Here is a 17,982-nt window from a genome sequence, read left to right on the forward strand (position 1 = left end):
CTAGTATTGCTTTGGAGCCATAATAACACAAGGTAGATTGGTCCTACTACTGTTCAAATGTATCTAAACGTAGGCTTATGCAATCACAACCGTTGCTTTATATAATAACACAAGAAATACATGCGCGGTTCACTACTACATGTGTATCCGAAATGCTGCCGTAGGCATACACATAATTTGCGCCTACCAACACGCACATATCAGCTCGACAGGATGAGCACCAATAGCTTATCAAAAATTCTTACAGGCTTCATAGCTTAAACTTCCATTAGAATTATAAACTGGGTGGTTCCAGCCCTGAATGCTGATTGGCTGACAGCCATGGTATATGAGACCATATACCATGGGTATGACGAAACATTTATTTTTACTGCTCTAATTACTTTAGTAACCAGTTTATAATATCAATAAGGTACCACGGGGGTTCGTGGTATATGGCCAATATACCATAGCTAATGGTGCCAAAGAACAGCCCTTAGCCGTGAAATATTGGCCATGTGCCACACCACCTCGTGCCTTATTGCTTAACTATAGGCTACATTTCTGTTGAATTTGTGACACAATGAGTGTAACCAAGCCGCCACTTCTCCAGTTGCGCAATATTTTCTGTATGATAGCGTTTCAGAAAAGCTAATTAAATCAAACTAAGTGCATACTCCATAGTCATAGCTGATGTGAAATGTCCTACATTGTCACGAGAATTTTCAATCCCAGTGATGATAACTAACCATTACTTAAGCTTTGACCGATACCCGAGGTTTGTAAGACCCTGGGTTTAATAATAATTAGGCAAAGACTCAGCTTATGCAAAAGGTTGGCTGTTTATTCACGAGAACGTTCTAAAGTCATATAATGCGCACAGCCTTTTATATAACTCCAACAAGCGCCTACAAGTCTACAAGCGCATCTGATCCTCCCTGGGTGGAGGAACTTTATCTCCTGTCATTTTGGTCTCACAGTACCAAGACATGTCTGTTGTCAGTTCCTCTTTATCACACACAAACACAATGTTCCCACTGTCTCACAATATTCTAGTATTATGTCTAAACACATTGTCTAAGCTTCTGTAACTATTAGGGTGAAATACTTTAGTCATTACTCTTAATGTCATTCAGATTCTCTTATCATTACTATAAACATATAAATTCCCTTATCATACATGGCAGTAGCTCATTTGAATTTGCAGTGAATAAGAGTAAATGCCCATTCCGAGAGCAACACACACATGCTATAGCAAGAGAGCAGGGACGGGGCGAAAAAGTAGGCTGTGTCGTTTTCATAGTATTGACATCACTTTTACAGTATTCATATTTTGACTGTGTAATTCAAATGAATGGTAAGAGTGTACGTTTGCCTACTTGTTTTTTGTTTACACATGGTGTTGCTCCTATACTACTGCGACATACAAAAAGGTTGGCCTATCTGAAATGCAGCCATATACACAAAAACTGTGATTTTGCACTCAAGAAAGTACGCGATGAAGAGAAGCCCCACAAAGACTGGTTGCCCAAGATGCACTCATTTAAACAGCACACACCAACACCGTAACCATTGTAACCACGATTTGGGACCATGGACAAAAAGCTACCGCCAGTCAGTGTGATGAAAGGATAATGTTACTGCCAATTTCAGCGCCACAGGAGTGGGCAGCCAGACAACAGGATAATCCAATAGGCTACATTGGTCATTGTCCGTTGTTAAAAAGAAAAACTCTATTGCAACCTCTTTGAAATAAGGAATCGAGACCAATAGCTCAAGAGAAGTTTCAAGTGTTTAATACCAAGGATACAGTCAGCTGAGTGCATACATTTAGAAAGTTCACAACACATTTTATACTCTTCCCTTGTACGTGTCACCTCCCCTGCTATACATTTTATGACCCCAATGAGTTTCCCTCCTTTCCCCTGTGGAATTTCCATGGTCCTCTCTTGTTTAGCTAGATCAGAATCACACCCACTTCTGTTCTGGCCTGACCCTTCTCTCTGATCCTAGGCAATTTCCTCTTATCTGATAAGGTCAACCTTTCTAAATTAATATATACACAGTTCCACTCCATTAATAGTCACAGTAATCATTCACTAAACAGGATACAAAACAAACTACAGTTTTAACTTGAAACATGTTACATTTTAACAGAATTCATCACCCTATAACCATGAAATAACACAATCTGTATATCTATCAATAGGAAAAGCAAGCAATGACATTAAGAACCACAGATAAATCTAAAAGATGCATTGAAGTAAAAAGCAAAGGACTGAACTATGCATTAGTGCCTTCAGAAAGTATTCACACCCTTTGACTTTTTCCACAGAGATTTATGTCATCACTGACCTTCACACAATACACCATCATGTCAAAGTGGAATTATGTTTTTTGAAAGTTTTACAAATTAATAACACATTAAACCTGTCTAGCCCCTGCGTTCCGCTAGCGGAACTCCTCCCACATTCCACTGAAAAGGCAGAGCACGAAATTCAAAAAATATTTTTTTTAAATATTTCACTTTCACACATTAACAAGTCCAATACGGCAAATGAAAGATACACATCTTGTGAATCCAGTCAACATGTCCGATTTTTAAAATGTTTTACAGCGAAAACAGCACGTATATTTATGTTAGTGTAACAGTATAACTTTAAACCGTCCCCACGCCCCGACACGGGCGCGAACCAGGGACCCTCTGCACACATCAACGACGGTCGCCCACGAAGCATCGTTACCCATCGCTCCACAAAGGCCACGGCCCTTGCAGAGCAAGGGGCAACACTACTTAAGTCTCAGAGCAAGTGACGTAACTGATTGAAATGCTACTAGCGCGCACCCGCTAACTAGCTAGCCATTTCACATCCGTTACACTCACCCCCCTTTCAACCTCCTCCTTTTCCGCAGCAACCAGTGATCCGGGTCACGGCACCAATGTAACAGTATAACTTTAAACCGTCCCCACGCCCCGACACGGGCGCGAACCAGGGACCCTCTGCACACATCAACGACGGTCGCCCACGAAGCATCGTTACCCATCGCTCCACAAAGGCCACGGCCCTTGCAGAGCAAGGGGCAACACTACTTAAGTCTCAGAGCAAGTGACGTAACTGATTGAAATGCTACTAGCGCGCACCCGCTAACTAGCTAGCCATTTCACATCCGTTACATTAGCTCACCACCAAATACAAAGAAGGACAGACATTTTTCACAGCACAGGTAGCATGCACAAAGCCAACCTAACTAACCAAGAACCAACCAAACTAACCAAGAAACAACTTCATCAGATGACAGTCTTATAACATGTTAAACAATAATTCTATTTTTTGTTCGAAAAATTTGCATATTTGAGGTATAAATCAGTTTTACATTGCAGCTACCATCAGAGCTACCGTCAAAAATAGCACCGAACCAGCCAGAGCAATTATAGAGACCAACGTGCATTACCTAATTACTCATCATAAAACATTTTTTTTTAATACACAGCGTACAGCAATTGAAAGACACAGATCTTGTGAATCCAGACAATATTTCAGATGTTCTAAGTGTTTTACAGCGAAAACACAATATAACGTTATATTAGCTTAGCACAGTAGCAAACATCACAATAGCTCACAATAGCATTGATTCAAGCCAAACATAGCCATTACGTATAAACCACCAAAAGATATTAATTTTTTCACTAACCTTCTCAGAATTCTTCAGATGACAGTCCTATAACATCATATTACACAATGCTTATAGAGTTTGTTCGAAAATGTGCATATTTAGCGGCACAAATCGTGCTTATACAATGAAAATAGTGTCCATAACGTCAAGCAATCTGTCCGGCGCCATCTTGGAAAGACACCTATTCTTATCGAAAACTATTCCAAAACTTGACTAAAAAATACAGGTTGGACAGCAATTGAAAGACAAATTAGTTCTTAATGCAATCGCCGAATTACATTTTTAAAATTAACCTTATTGCGCAATACAGGCTGCGATAACGCAAGGCTACTGTCACGTTCCTGACCTGTTTTCTGTTGTTTTGTATGTGTTTAGTTGTTCAGGACGTGAGCTGGGTGGGAATTCTATGTTGTGTGTCTAGTTTGTCTGTTTCTATGTCAGCCTAGTGTGGGTTCTCAATCAGAGACAGATGGTAGTCGTTGTCTCTGATTGAGACTCATATATAGGAGGCTTGTTTTGTGTTGGGATTTTGTGGGTGTTTGTTACCTGTCTCTGTGTTTGTGTTCTGCACCAGATAGGTCTGTATCGGTTTTGCACATTTGTTATTTTGTATGTTGTTTGTAGTGTTTCACTTGTTCTGGTATTAAACATGTTTAACACTAGCCGCGCTGCACTTTGGTCCTCTCCTTCACCCCTGGAAGAAAACCTTTACAGAAACACCCACCATACCCGGACCAAGCAGCGTGGCAACGGGCAACAGCAACAGCAGCAGCGGTACCAGGAGGAATGGTCATGGGAGGAAATCATAAACGGAAAAGGACCCTGGGCAAAGGTGGGAGAGAATCGCCACTCTTGGAAGGAGAAGGAGGCAGCCACAGCCCAGGAGCGCTGGATTGAGGAGGCAGCACGTAAGAGAGGCTGGAAGCCCGAGAGGCTCACCCAAAAATTTCTTGGGGGGGGGGGGGGGGGGGGAAAGGGGCGTTTGGCGAAGCCGGGTTGGGTACCTGAGCCATCTCCCCGGGCTTACCGTGGAGTGAGAGGAAGTCGTACTGGTCAGACACCGTGTTATGCGGTAAAGCGCACTGTGTCCCCAGTACGCGTGCTTAGCCCAGTGCGGGCTATTCCACCTTGCCGCACTGGGAGGGCTAGGTTGGGCATCGAGCTGGATGTCATGAAGCCGGCCCAACGTATCTGGCCTCCAGTACGTCTCCTCGGTCCGGCGTACATGGCACCAGCCTTACAGGTGGTGTCCCCGGTTCGCCTGCATAGCCCAGTGCGGGTTGTTCCACCTCGCCGCACTGGCAGGGCTACGGGGACCATTCAACCTGGTAAGGTTGGAGAGGCTCGGTGCTCAAGAGCGCGTGTCCTCCTTCACGGTCCGGTATATCCGGCGCCACCTTCCCGCCCCAGCCCAGTACCACCAGTGCCTACACCACGCACCAGGCTTCCAGTGCATCGCCAGAGCCCTGTTCCTCCTCCCCGCACTCGCCCTGAGGTGCGTGCCCTCAGCCCTGTACCTCCAGTTCCGGCACCACGCATCAGGCCTATAGTGCGTCTCAGCCGGCCAGAGTCTGCCGTCTGCCCAGCGCCGTCTGAGCCGTCCGTCTGCCCAGCGCCGTCTGAGCCGTCCGTCTGCCCAGCGCCGTCTGAGCCGTCCGTCTGCCCAGCGCCGTCTGAGCCGTCCGTCTGCCCAGCGCCGTCTGGGCCGTCCGTCTGCCCAGCGGCGTCTGAGCCGTCCGTCTGCCCAGCGCCGTCTGAGCCGTCCGTCTGCCCCGGTTCGCCTGCATAGCCCAGTGCGGGTTGTTCCACCTCGCCGCACTGGCAGGGCTACGGGGACCATTCAACCAGTCAGGAGACGCCAGAGACGCCAGCCAGTCAGGAGCTGCCAGAGACGCCAGCCAGTCAGGAGCTGCCAGAGCTGCCCTACAGTCATGAGCTGCCCTACAGTCATGAGCTGCCCTACAGTCATGAGCTGCCCTTCAGTCATGAGCTGCCCTTCAGTCATGAGCTGCCCTCCAGTCATGAGCTGCCCTCCAGTCATGAGCTGCCCCCTGAGCCGTCCGTCTGCCCAGCGGCGTCTGAGCCGTCTGTCTGCCCAGCGCCGTCTGAGCCGTCCGTCTGCCCAGCGCCGTCTGAGCCGTCCATCTGCCCAGCGCCGTCTGAGTCGTCCGTCTGCCACGAGCCATTAGAGCCGTCCGTCAGTCAGGAGCCGCTAGAGCCGTCCATCAGTCAGGAGCCGCCAGAGCCGCCAGCCAGTCAGGAGCCGCCAGAGCCGCCAGCCAGTCAGGAGCCGCCAGAGACGCCAGCCAGTCAGGAGCCGCCAGAGACGCCAGCCAGTCAGGAGCCGCCAGAGACGCCAGCCAGTCAGGAGCCGCCAGAGACGCCAGCCAGTCAGGAGCCGCCAGAGACGCCAGCCAGTCAGGAGCCGCCAGAGACGCCAGCCAGTCAGGAGCCGCCAGAGACGCCAGCCAGTCAGGAGCCGCCAGAGACGCCAGCCAGTCAGGAGCCGCCAGAGACGCCAGCCAGTCAGGAGCTGCCAGAGCTGCCCTACAGTCATGAGCTGCCCTACAGTCATGAGCTGCCCTACAGTCATGAGCTGCCCTACAGTCATGAGCTGCCCTTCAGTCATGAGCTGCCCTTCAGTCATGAGCTGCCCTCCAGTCATGAGCTGCCCTCCAGTCATGAGCTGCCCTCCAGTCATGAGCTGCCCCCTGAGCCGTCCGTCTGCCCAGCGGCGTCTGAGCCGTCCGTCTGCCCAGCGCCGTCTGAGCCGTCCGTCTGCCCAGCGCCGTCTGAGCCGTCCGTCTGCCCAGCGCCGTCTGAGTCGTCCGTCTGCCACGAGCCATTAGAGCCGTCCGTCAGTCAGGAGCCGCCAGAGCCGCCAGCCAGTCAGGAGCCGCCAGAGCCGCCAGCCAGTCAGGAGCCGCCAGAGCCGCCAGCCAGTCAGGAGCCGCCAGAGACGCCAGCCAGTCAGGAGCCGCCAGAGACGCCAGCCAGTCAGGAGCCGCCAGAGACGCCAGCCAGTCAGGAGCCGCCAGAGACGCCAGCCAGTCAGGAGCCGCCAGAGACGCCAGCCAGTCAGGAGCCGCCAGAGACGCCAGCCAGTCAGGAGCCGCCAGAGCCGCCAGCCAGTCAGGAGCCGCCAGAGCCGCCAGCCAGTCAGGAGCCGCCAGAGCCGCCAGCCAGTCAGGAGCCGCCAGAGCCGCCAGCCAGTCAGGAGACGCCAGAGACGCCAGCCAGTCAGGAGCCGCCAGAGCCGCCAGCCAGTCAGGAGCCGCCAGAGACGCCAGCCAGTCAGGAGCCGACAGAGACGCCAGCCAGTCAGGAGCCGCCAGAGACGCCAGCCAGTCAGGAGCCGCCAGAGACGCCAGCCAGTCAGGAGCCGCCAGAGACGCCAGCCAGTCAGGAGCCGCCAGAGACGCCAGCCAGTCAGGAGCCGCCAGAGACGCCAGCCAGTCAGGAGCCGCCAGAGACGCCAGCCAGTCAGGAGCCGCCAGAGACGCCAGCCAGTCAGGAGCTGCCAGAGCTGCCCTACAGTCATGAGCTGCCCTACAGTCATGAGCTGCCCTACAGTCATGAGCTGCCCTTCAGTCATGAGCTGCCCTTCAGTCATGAGCTGCCCTCCAGTCATGAGCTGCCCTCCAGTCATGAGCTGCCCCCTGAGCCGTCCGTCTGCCCAGCGCCGTCTGAGCCGTCCGTCTGCCCAGCGCCGTCTGAGCCGTCCGTCTGCCCAGCGCCGTCTGAGCCGTCCGTCTGCCCAGCGCCGTCTGAGTCGTCCGTCTGCCACGAGCCATTAGAGCCGTCCGTCAGTCAGGAGCCGCCAGAGCCGCCAGCCAGTCAGGAGCCGCCAGAGCCGCCAGCCAGTCAGGAGCCGCCAGAGCCGCCAGCCAGTCAGGAGCCGCCAGAGACGCCAGCCAGTCAGGAGCCGCCAGAGACGCCAGCCAGTCAGGAGCCGCCAGAGACGCCAGCCAGTCAGGAGCCGCCAGAGACGCCAGCCAGTCAGGAGCCGCCAGAGACGCCAGCCAGTCAGGAGCCGCCAGAGACGCCAGCCAGTCAGGAGCCGCCAGAGACGCCAGCCAGTCAGGAGCCGCCAGAGACGCCAGCCAGTCAGGAGCCGCCAGAGACGCCAGCCAGTCAGGAGCCGCCAGAGCCGCCAGCCAGTCAGGAGCCGCCAGAGACGCCAGCCAGTCAGGAGCCGCCAGAGACGCCAGCCAGTCAGGAGCCGCCAGAGACGCCAGCCAGTCAGGAGCCGCCAGAGACGCCAGCCAGTCAGGAGCCGCCAGAGCCGCCAGCCAGTCAGGAGCCGCCAGAGCCGCCAGCCAGTCAGGAGCCGCCAGAGCCGCCAGCCAGTCAGGAGCCGCCAGAGACGCCAGCCAGTCAGGAGCCGCCAGAGACGCCAGCCAGTCAGGAGCCGCCAGAGACGCCAGCCAGTCAGGAGCCGCCAGAGACGCCAGCCAGTCAGGAGCAGCCAGAGACGCCAGCCAGTCAGGAGCCGCCAGAGACGCCAGCCAGTCAGGAGCCGCCAGAGACGCCAGCCAGTCAGGAGCCGCCAGAGACGCCAGCCAGTCAGGAGCCGCCAGAGCCGCCAGCCAGTCAGGAGCCGCCAGAGACGCCAGCCAGTCAGGAGCCGCCAGAGACGCCAGCCAGTCAGGAGCCGCCAGAGACGCCAGCCAGTCAGGAGCCGCCAGAGACGCCAGCCAGTCAGGAGCCGCCAGAGACGCCAGCCAGTCAGGAGCCGCCAGAGACGCCAGCCAGTCAGGAGCCGCCAGAGACGCCAGCCAGTCAGGAGCCGCCAGAGACGCCAGCCAGTCAGGAGCCGCCAGAGACGCCAGCCAGTCAGGAGCCGCCAGAGACGCCAGCCAGTCAGGAGCCGCCAGAGCCGCCAGCCAGTCAGGAGCCGCCAGAGCCGCCAGCCAGTCAGGAGCCGCCAGAGCCGCCAGCCAGTCAAGAGCCGCCAGAGCCGCCAGCCAGTCAGGAGCCGCCAGAGACGCCAGCCAGTCAGGAGCCGCCAGAGCCGCCAGCCAGTCAGGAGCCGCCAGAGACGCCAGCCAGTCAGGAGCCGCCAGAGACGCCAGCCAGTCAGGAGCCGCCAGAGACGCCAGCCAGTCAGGAGCCGCCAGAGACGCCAGCCAGTCAGGAGCCGCCAGAGACGCCAGCCAGTCAGGAGCCGCCAGAGACGCCAGCCAGTCAGGAGCCGCCAGAGACGCCAGCCAGTCAGGAGCCGCCAGAGACGCCAGCCAGTCAGGAGCCGCCAGAGACGCCAGCCAGTCAGGAGCCGCCAGAGACGCCAGCCAGTCAGGAGACGCCAGAGACGCCAGCCAGTCAGGAGACGCCAGAGACGCCAGCCAGTCAGGAGCTGCCAGAGCTGCCCTACAGTCATGAGCTGCCCTACAGTCATGAGCTGCCCTACAGTCATGAGCTGCCCTTCAGTCATGAGCTGCCCTTCAGTCATGAGCTGCCCTCCAGTCATGAGCTGCCCTCCAGTCATGAGCTGCCCCCTGAGCCGTCCGTCTGCCCAGCGCCGTCTGAGCCGTCCGTCTGCCCAGCGCCGTCTGAGCCGTCCGTCTGCCCAGCGCCGTCTGAGCCGTCCGTCTGCCCAGCGCCGTCTGAGTCGTCCGTCTGCCACGAGCCATTAGAGCCGTCCGTCAGTCAGGAGCCGCCAGAGCCGCCAGCCAGTCAGGAGCCGCCAGAGCCGCCAGCCAGTCAGGAGCCGCCAGAGCCGCCAGCCAGTCAGGAGCCGCCAGAGACGCCAGCCAGTCAGGAGCCGCCAGAGACGCCAGCCAGTCAGGAGCCGCCAGAGACGCCAGCCAGTCAGGAGCCACCAGAGACGCCAGCCAGTCAGGAGCCGTCAGAGACGCCAGCCAGTCAGGAGCCGCCAGAGACGCCAGCCAGTCAGGAGCCGCCAGAGACGCCAGCCAGTCAGGAGCCGCCAGAGCCGCCAGCCAGTCAGGAGCCGCCAGAGCCGACAGCCAGTCAGGAGCCGCCAGAGCCGCCAGCCAGTCAGGAGCCGCCAGAGACGCCAGCCAGTCAGAAGCCGCCAGAGACGCCAGCCAGTCAGGAGCCGCCAGAGACGCCAGCCAGTCAGGAGCCGCCAGAGACGCCAGCCAGTCAGGAGCCGCCAGAGACGCCAGCCAGTCAGGAGCCGCCAGAGCCGCCAGCCAGTCAGGAGCCGCCAGAGACGCCAGCCAGTCAGGAGCCGCCAGAGACGCCAGCCAGTCAGGAGCCGCCAGAGACGCCAGCCAGTCAGGAGCCGCCAGAGACGCCAGCCAGTCAGGAGCCGCCAGAGACGCCAGCCAGTCAGGAGCCGCCAGAGACGCCAGCCAGTCAGGAGCCGCCAGAGACGCCAGCCAGTCAGGAGCCGCCAGAGACGCCAGCCAGTCAGGAGCCGCCAGAGACGCCAGCCAGTCAGGAGCCGCCAGAGATGCCAGCCAGTCAGGAGCCGCCAGAGACGCCAGCCAGTCAGGAGCCGCCAGAGACGCCAGCCAGTCAGGAGCTGCCAGAGCTGCCCTACAGTCATGAGCTGCCCTACAGTCATGAGCTGCCCTACAGTCATGAGCTGCCCTACAGTCATGAGCTGCCCTTCAGTCATGAGCTGCCCTTCAGTCATGAGCTGCCCTCCAGTCATGAGCTGCCCTCCAGTCATGAGCTGCCCTCCAGTCATGAGCTGCCACTCAGTCCGGAGCTGCCACTCAGTCCGGAGCTGCCACTAGTCCGGAGTTGTCCCTCTGTCCTGAGCTACCTCTCTGTCCTGGGCTACCTCTCTGTCCTGAGCTACCTCTGTGTCCTGAACTACCTCTCTGTCCTGAGTTGTCTCCTCTATTGTAGAGGGGAGTTGGTGAAGGTTCCTGGACCATGGTCGGGGGCGAGGGTCGCCACTCAAGGGACGCTAAGGAGGGGGACAAAGACAATGGTGGAGTGGTGCCCTCGTCCACCGCCGGAGCCGCCACCGCGGACAGATGCCCACCCAGACCCTCCCCTTGAGTTTTTAGGGGTGCGCCCGGAGTTCGCACCTTGAGGGGGGGGTTCTGTCACGTTCCTGACCTGTTTTCTGTTATTTTGTATGTGTTTAGTTGGTCAAGACGTGAGCTGGGTGGGAATTCTATGTTGTGTGTCTAGTTTGTCTGTTTCTATGTCAGCCTAGTGTGGGTTCTCAATCAGAGACAGATGGTAGTCGTTGTCTCTGATTGAGACTCATATATAGGAGGCTTGTTTTGTGTTGGGATTTTGTGGGTGTTTGTTACCTGTCTCTGTGTTTGTGTTCTGCACCAGATAGGTCTGTATCGGTTTTGCACATTTGTTATTTTGTATGTTGTTTGTAGTGTTTCACTTGTTCTGGTATTAAACATGTTTAACACTAGCCGCGCTGCACTTTGGTCCTCTCCTTCACCCTTGGAGGAAAACCTTTACAGCTACAATGCAGGAAATGGCGTTTCATGCATTTGACATTTTTCAACAGAACAATGAATTATCAGCATAAAGACTGCTTACTGCTTATTAGCTGAGCTTCCATCAGAATCTTGGGCAAGGTGTCATTTCTTCAAAACAATCGTCTTTGGGTTGAAAGATGTCCTCTTGTCCGGTCGAATTAGCCGCTAAACGTTAGCCGCCAACTGGAGTGGTGTCCAACTCGTGAAAGCGCATGGCAAAGAAATCCCAGAAAATCGCAATAAACTGCTATAAGTCGGTTTAAATTAACTACCTTATGATGTCTTTAACATCTATAACGAATAAAAACATGACTGGAGATATAGAAATACTAAAACGAAAGCGTTTGCAGGACGCCATTCTGATGTCTTCATGCGCCAAATGCACTGTTGAAAAGAACGGTACTTCCTGTTCCACGGTCTAATATAAGGTCACAGATTGCGCAATCGACTCCATTCAAAGTCTCACCGCTTACTGACATCTAGAGGAAGGTGTATGCAGTGCATGTACCCTCATAGCTTGCATGGGGACTTATAAACTGATCTCAGAACAGGGACCTGGTTTTCTGAAATCTCACTCCCTGACAGGAAAAGTGGTGCAGAAGGAGTTCTGTTTCACTCAGAGAAATAATTCAAACGGTTTTAGAAACTAGAGTGTTTTCGATACAATAGTAATAATAATATGCATATTGTACGAGCAAGAATTGAGTATGAGGCCGTTTAAATTGTGAACGATTTTCCCCCAAAGTGTAAATAGCGCCCCCTATCATCAAATAGCACAACAGTTTACATATACCTTAGCCAAATACATTTAAACTCAGTTTTTCACAATTCCTGACATTTAATCCTAGTAAAAATTCCCTGTCTTAGGTCAGTTAGGATCACCACTTTATTTTAAGAATGTGAAATGTCAGAATAATAGTAGTGAGAATGATTTATTTCAGCTTTTATTTCTTTCATCAATTTCCTTGTGGGTCAGAAGTTTGCATACACTGAATTAGTATTTGGAAGCATTGCCTTTAAATTGTTTAACTTGGGTCAAACGTTTTGGATAGCCTTCCACAAGCTCACCACAATAGGTTGGATGAATTTTGGCCCATTCCTCCTGACAGAGTTGGTGTAACTGAGTCAGGTTTGTAGGCCTCTTTGCTCACACATGCTTTTTCAGTTCTGCCCACAAATTTTCTATGGGATTGAGGTCAGGGCTTTGTGATGGCCACTCCAATACCTTGACTTTGTTGTCCTTAAGCCATTTTGCTCAACTTTTGAATTATATTTGGGGTCATTGTCCATTTGGAAGACCCATTTCCTGACTGATGTCTTGAGATGTTGCTTCAATATATCCACATAATTTTCCTTTCTCATGATGCCATCTATTTTGTGAAGTGCACCAGTCTCTCCTGCAGCAAAGCACCCCCACAACATGATGCTGTCAACCCCATGCTTCACGGTTGGGATGGTGTTCTTCGGCTTGCAAGCCTCACCCTTTTTCCTCCAAACATAACGATGGTCATTATGGCCAAACAGTTCTATTTTTGTTTCATCAGACCAGAGGACATTTCTCCAAAAAGTAAGATCTTTGTCCCCATGTGCATTTGCAAACCATAGTCTGGCTTTTTTGTTGCGGTTTTGGAGCAGTGGCTTCTGCCTTGCTGAGCGGCCTTTCAGGTTATGTCGATATAGGTCTTGTTTTACTGTGACTATAGATACTTTTGTACCTGTTTCCTCCAGCATCTTCACAAGGTCTTTTGCTGTTGTTCTGGGATTGATTTGCACTTTTCGCACCAAAGTATGTTCATCTCTAGGAGACAGAACGCTTCTCCTTCCTGAGCGGTATGACGGCTGCGTGGTCCCATGGTGTTTATACTTGCGCACTATTGCTTGTACAGATGAACGTGGTACCTTCATGCATTTGGAAATTGCTCCCAAGGATGATCCAGACTTGTGGAGGTCTACAATTTTATTTCTGAGGTCTTGGCTGATTTCTTTTGATTTTCCCATGATGTCAAGCAAAGAGGCACTGAGTTTGAAGGTAGGCCTTGAAATACATCCACAGATACACCTCCAATTGACTCAAATTATTCTATCAGAAGCTTCTAAAGCCATGACATAATTTTCTGTATTTTTCCAAGCTGTTTAAAGACACAGTCAACTTAGTGTATGTAAACTTCTGACCCACTGGAATTGTGATACAGTGAATTATATAATCTGTCTGTAAACAATTGTTGGAAAAATGACTTGTCATGCACAAAGGAGATGTCCTAACCGACTTGCCGAAACTATACTTTGTTAACAAGAAATGTGTGGAGTGGTTGAAAAACAATTTTTAATGACTCCAACCTAAGTGTATGTAAACTTCCGACTTCAAATGTATATCTCTTGACACATAAATTAAAATAGTATTGGCCTCTGAACCTTCAAGATGCATACTGGACCCTATAACAACTAAACTACTGAAAGAGCTGCTTCCTGTGCTTGGCCCTCCTATGTTGAACATAATAAACGGCTCTATTTCCACCAGATGTGTACCAAACTCACTAAAAGTGGCAGTAATAAAGCCTCTCTTGAAAAAGCTGAACCTTGACCCAGAAAATATAAAAAACTAGTTGGTTGGTAGTTGGTTGGTGGTTTAACATATCCCTCTAGTGGTGTGGGGGCTGTGCCTTGGCAAAGTGGGTGGGGTTATATCCTGCTTGTTTGGCCCTGTCCGGTGGGTATGACCCCTCCTGTCTCAGCCTCCAATATTTATGCTGCAATAGTTTGTGTGTTGGTGGACTAGAGTCAGTCTGTTATATCTGGAGTATTTCTTCTGTCTTACCCGGTGTCCTGTGTGAATTTAAGTATGCTCCATCTTTTCTTTCTCACTCCTCTCGGAGGACCTGAGCCTTAGGACCATGACTCAGGACTACCTGGCCTGATGACTCCTTTACTTGCTGTCCCCAGTTCACCTGGTCATGCTGCTGCTCCAGTTTCAACTGTTCTGCCTGCGGATATGGAACCCTGACCTGTTCACTGGACGTGCTACCTTGTTCCGGACCTGCTGTTTTGGACTCTCTCTCTCCACCACACCTGCTGTCTCTAACTCTGAATGATCGGCTATAAATAGCCAACTGACATTTACTCCTGGGGTGCTGACCTGTTGCACCCTCTACAACCACTGATTATTATTATTTGAATCTGCTGGTCATCTATGAACGTTTGAACATCATCTTGGCCATGTTCTGTTTTAATCTCCACACGGCACAGCCAGAAGAGGACTGACCTCAGAGAATGTTGCCTCTCTAGGTTTCTTCCTAAGATCCGGCCTTTCTAGGGAGTTTTTCCTAGCCACCGTGCTTCTACATATGCATTGCTTACTGTTTGAGGTTTTAGGCTGGGTTTCTGTACAGCACTTTATGACATTGGCTGATGTAAAAAGGGCTTAATAAATACATTTGATTGATTGAACATGTAAAGTGTTGGTCAAATGTTTCATGAGCTGAAATAAAACATCCCAGTAATGTTTCATAAAAAAAGCGTATTTCTCTCAAATGTGCACAAGTTTGTTTACATCCCTGTTAGTGAGCATTTCTTCTTTGCCAAGATAATCCATCCAGCTGTTAGGTATTGCATATCAAGACGCTGAATAAACAGCATGATATATTACACAGATGCACCTTGTGCTGGGGATAAAATGTGCAGTTTTGTCACACAACACAATGCCACAGATGTTTCAAGTTGAAGGAGCGTGCAATTGGCATGTTGACTGCAGGAATTTCCACCAGAACTGTTGCCAGAGAATTTTATGTTAATTTCTCTACCCACGTGTATGGCGTCATATGTGCGAGCGGTTTACTGATGTCAACATTGTGAACCGAGTGCCCGATGGTGGTGGAGGGGTTATGGTATGGGCAGGCATAAGGTACGGCAATTTGAATGCACAGAGATACTGTGACGAGATCCTGAGGCCCATTGTGAGTCCCATTTTTTTTTTTATGTATTTGACCAACAGATGCATATCTGTATTCCCAGTCATGTGAAAACCGTAGATTAGTGCCTAATGAATTTATTTTGATTGACTGATTTCCTTATATGAACTGTAACTCAGTAAAATCTATGAAATTGTTGCATGTGGTATTTATAATTTTGTTCAGTATATTTACCAAGAGTTATCATCCATAATTGTCATAGCCATTTATTTACCACCACAAACAGATGCTAGTGTATAGGGCCATAAGCAAACAAGAAAAGGCTCACCCAGACACCGTCCAATCAATAGTAGAGCTATAGCCTACATTAATTCACATCAGATAGTGTCCTCCTTATGCTATAACCTACTAATGCATATGGAACTTTGCATGGTACACCTGAATTTATGATGAACCCCATTAACTGTAACCTCGACTTCCAGTGCGGTGAGGTTAAAGCCTAGTGGAGCTTACCCAGAGTGATTATGCCCTCTCCTGGCGAGGACACATTAGTGTAGGCTGTATTCCTATGTAGGCAACACTTACATGAAGGCCTACAACAGGGGTGGGCAATTCCAGTCCTCGAGGGCCTGATTGGCGTCACAGTTATGCCCCAGCCCCAGCTAACACACCTGACTCCAATAATCACCTAATCATGATCTTCAGTTTAGAATGCAATTTGATTAATCAGCTGTGTTTGCGAGGGATGGCGAAAACGTGTGACACCAATCAGGCCCTCGAGGACTAGAGCTGCCCACAACATTTGATATGCTATGCATTATTCTAGTCACCCACTTTGTCACATGTTTTGAATCGAGCATCAAGGACCAGCAGTGAACATTTTTTTCCTCACAAAACATCTTGATGCGTGAGGGGCTCATGGTTAAAGTGCACTATAGATTTCGAGTCGACCGCTTTAGCAGTGTGCTGCCTAGAAGTGATGGTGATAATGGTAGCCTACATGACTGCTACTAGACAAATCCATAAGGCTCTTGTTTTTTCTTATGATGTACGATAAACTGACCTTATTTCTATTTGTTCCATAAAAGCACATGGATGTGTGTGAAACAGAAACAAAAACGTGTGATTTTGTCATATATAAAAACATTTGAAAATGTCTAACAGTAGTAGCTAGTAGTCTAGTCAAGGATGCATCAATGCAATATTGGCACAGAACATTTTGTTACAGACCAACGGAACAAAAGCAAACCTTGAATTTGTAGGTTTATAATATCCTTTTAGTGGCCAAGGTTGACCTATTTTAAGAAATAATATTGGTTGGGGGATATAAGGTATAAGATCTTTAAAGATCTTATGAAGAATTTGTTACAGGATATATCACTGCCACCTGGTGAGATAAGCATAGGGCTAATGTGTGCCATGTTATCTGATGGGACCGGGGCTGCATTTACTACGTTTTTACATTCTGGAACGTAGTTGAACGGAAACTATGCTGTACTGAACGACCAGTTATACAACGGGGTTGGGTTGGGGAACGCCGTCAGCATGGCCACTGCCCTTTATATAAGTCACTCATTGCTTCAAGCCACACCCACCAAAGTCTGTTAAAGAACGTACAAGAATGTTTTGGGGAAACGTGTCGTTCAGTACAAACCGTTCCGCAACGTTGCAACGTTCAAGCGAACTGAACGCACCTCAGCTACAATTCAGCGTTCTGTTACGTGCAAGCACATCAATGGTTTTAATTGGCTGATACGTATTTTGAGCAAGTATGCGTGTTACCTATCCCCACTACATTTGAGCCCTATACTGTAGTTACAGAATGACTTCATTGTTGTTAAACCCATCATGGTGGACCTAAATATGTGGGTAAAAAATAAGTCAGCAATGATAAGTTGTCAGACAAACAATGGAAGAGGCAAGTGGAAGAGGGAAAAAGTAAGGAACTTATATGTCGGTCCTGCATTAAAGACCAAAATTGGTTAAAGAAAATTGTGATATATAAAAATATATACCAGCTTAATTTAAGGACCAAAAAATTGACAGCTGTGCCATATAAATGGCAAAATAGTTGGGGAGAGATTTTCAAGGTACCGATTCCATGGCACATGGTTAATGAATTGACATGCAAAACGACGCCGTATTCAAATTTTTAATTTAAATTATACAAAATTATTGCAACCAATATCATTTTATATGGGGAATACAACCTTCCCAGCTCTGCAGATTTTGCTGCGAGGAGGCAGTCATTAGATCATTTATTTTGGTCACAGGTCCAGGAATGGCTGAAAAATGGGAGGGGTTGAATGGAGCTGAAGGGTGGAACTAATAACAAGATAAAATGTAAAAACATATGGTAGTAAAATGTATATAGGTTGAGAACTTTTGTGAAATAGCACAGTTACAAATATATGGCAAATAGAAATCAAAATGGATGGACATCAGAAATAGAGTTAGGCCAGGACTAAAAACAAAAAAAATAAAACTATTGTAAAAATAGATTGTGTCTGTAAAATGTATATAGTACGTATAAGCTGGAAGTAGAAGCATGTGTTATTATGTATTAGTTTTCTCCAATTACGGGTGGTAGGGTATAATAAAAAATATATGTTTTAAATGTATATATATACACTGCTCAAAAAAATAAAGGGAACACTTAAACAACACAATGTAACTCCAAGTCAATCACACTTCTGTGAAATCAAACTGTCCACTTAGGAAGCAACACTGATTGACAATAAATTTCACATGCTGTTGTGCAAATGGAATAGACAAAAGATGGAAATTATAGGCAATTAGCAAGACACCCCCAAAAAAGGAGTGATTCTACAGGTGGTGACCACAGACCACTTCTCAGTTCCTATGCTTCCTGGCTGATGTAGATATTAGATATAGATATTTATTAAGTGTATATTGGTTATAAAGTGCTGTTGGGTTTATGCAGAATAGGGTGAGATCAGATGTGATGTATACGAAAGAGAATCTCAACAAAAGTC

The sequence above is a fragment of the Salvelinus fontinalis genome, chromosome 42 (assembly GCF_029448725.1).
Source record: "Salvelinus fontinalis isolate EN_2023a chromosome 42, ASM2944872v1, whole genome shotgun sequence".
Lineage (NCBI taxonomy): Eukaryota > Metazoa > Chordata > Actinopteri > Salmoniformes > Salmonidae > Salvelinus > Salvelinus fontinalis.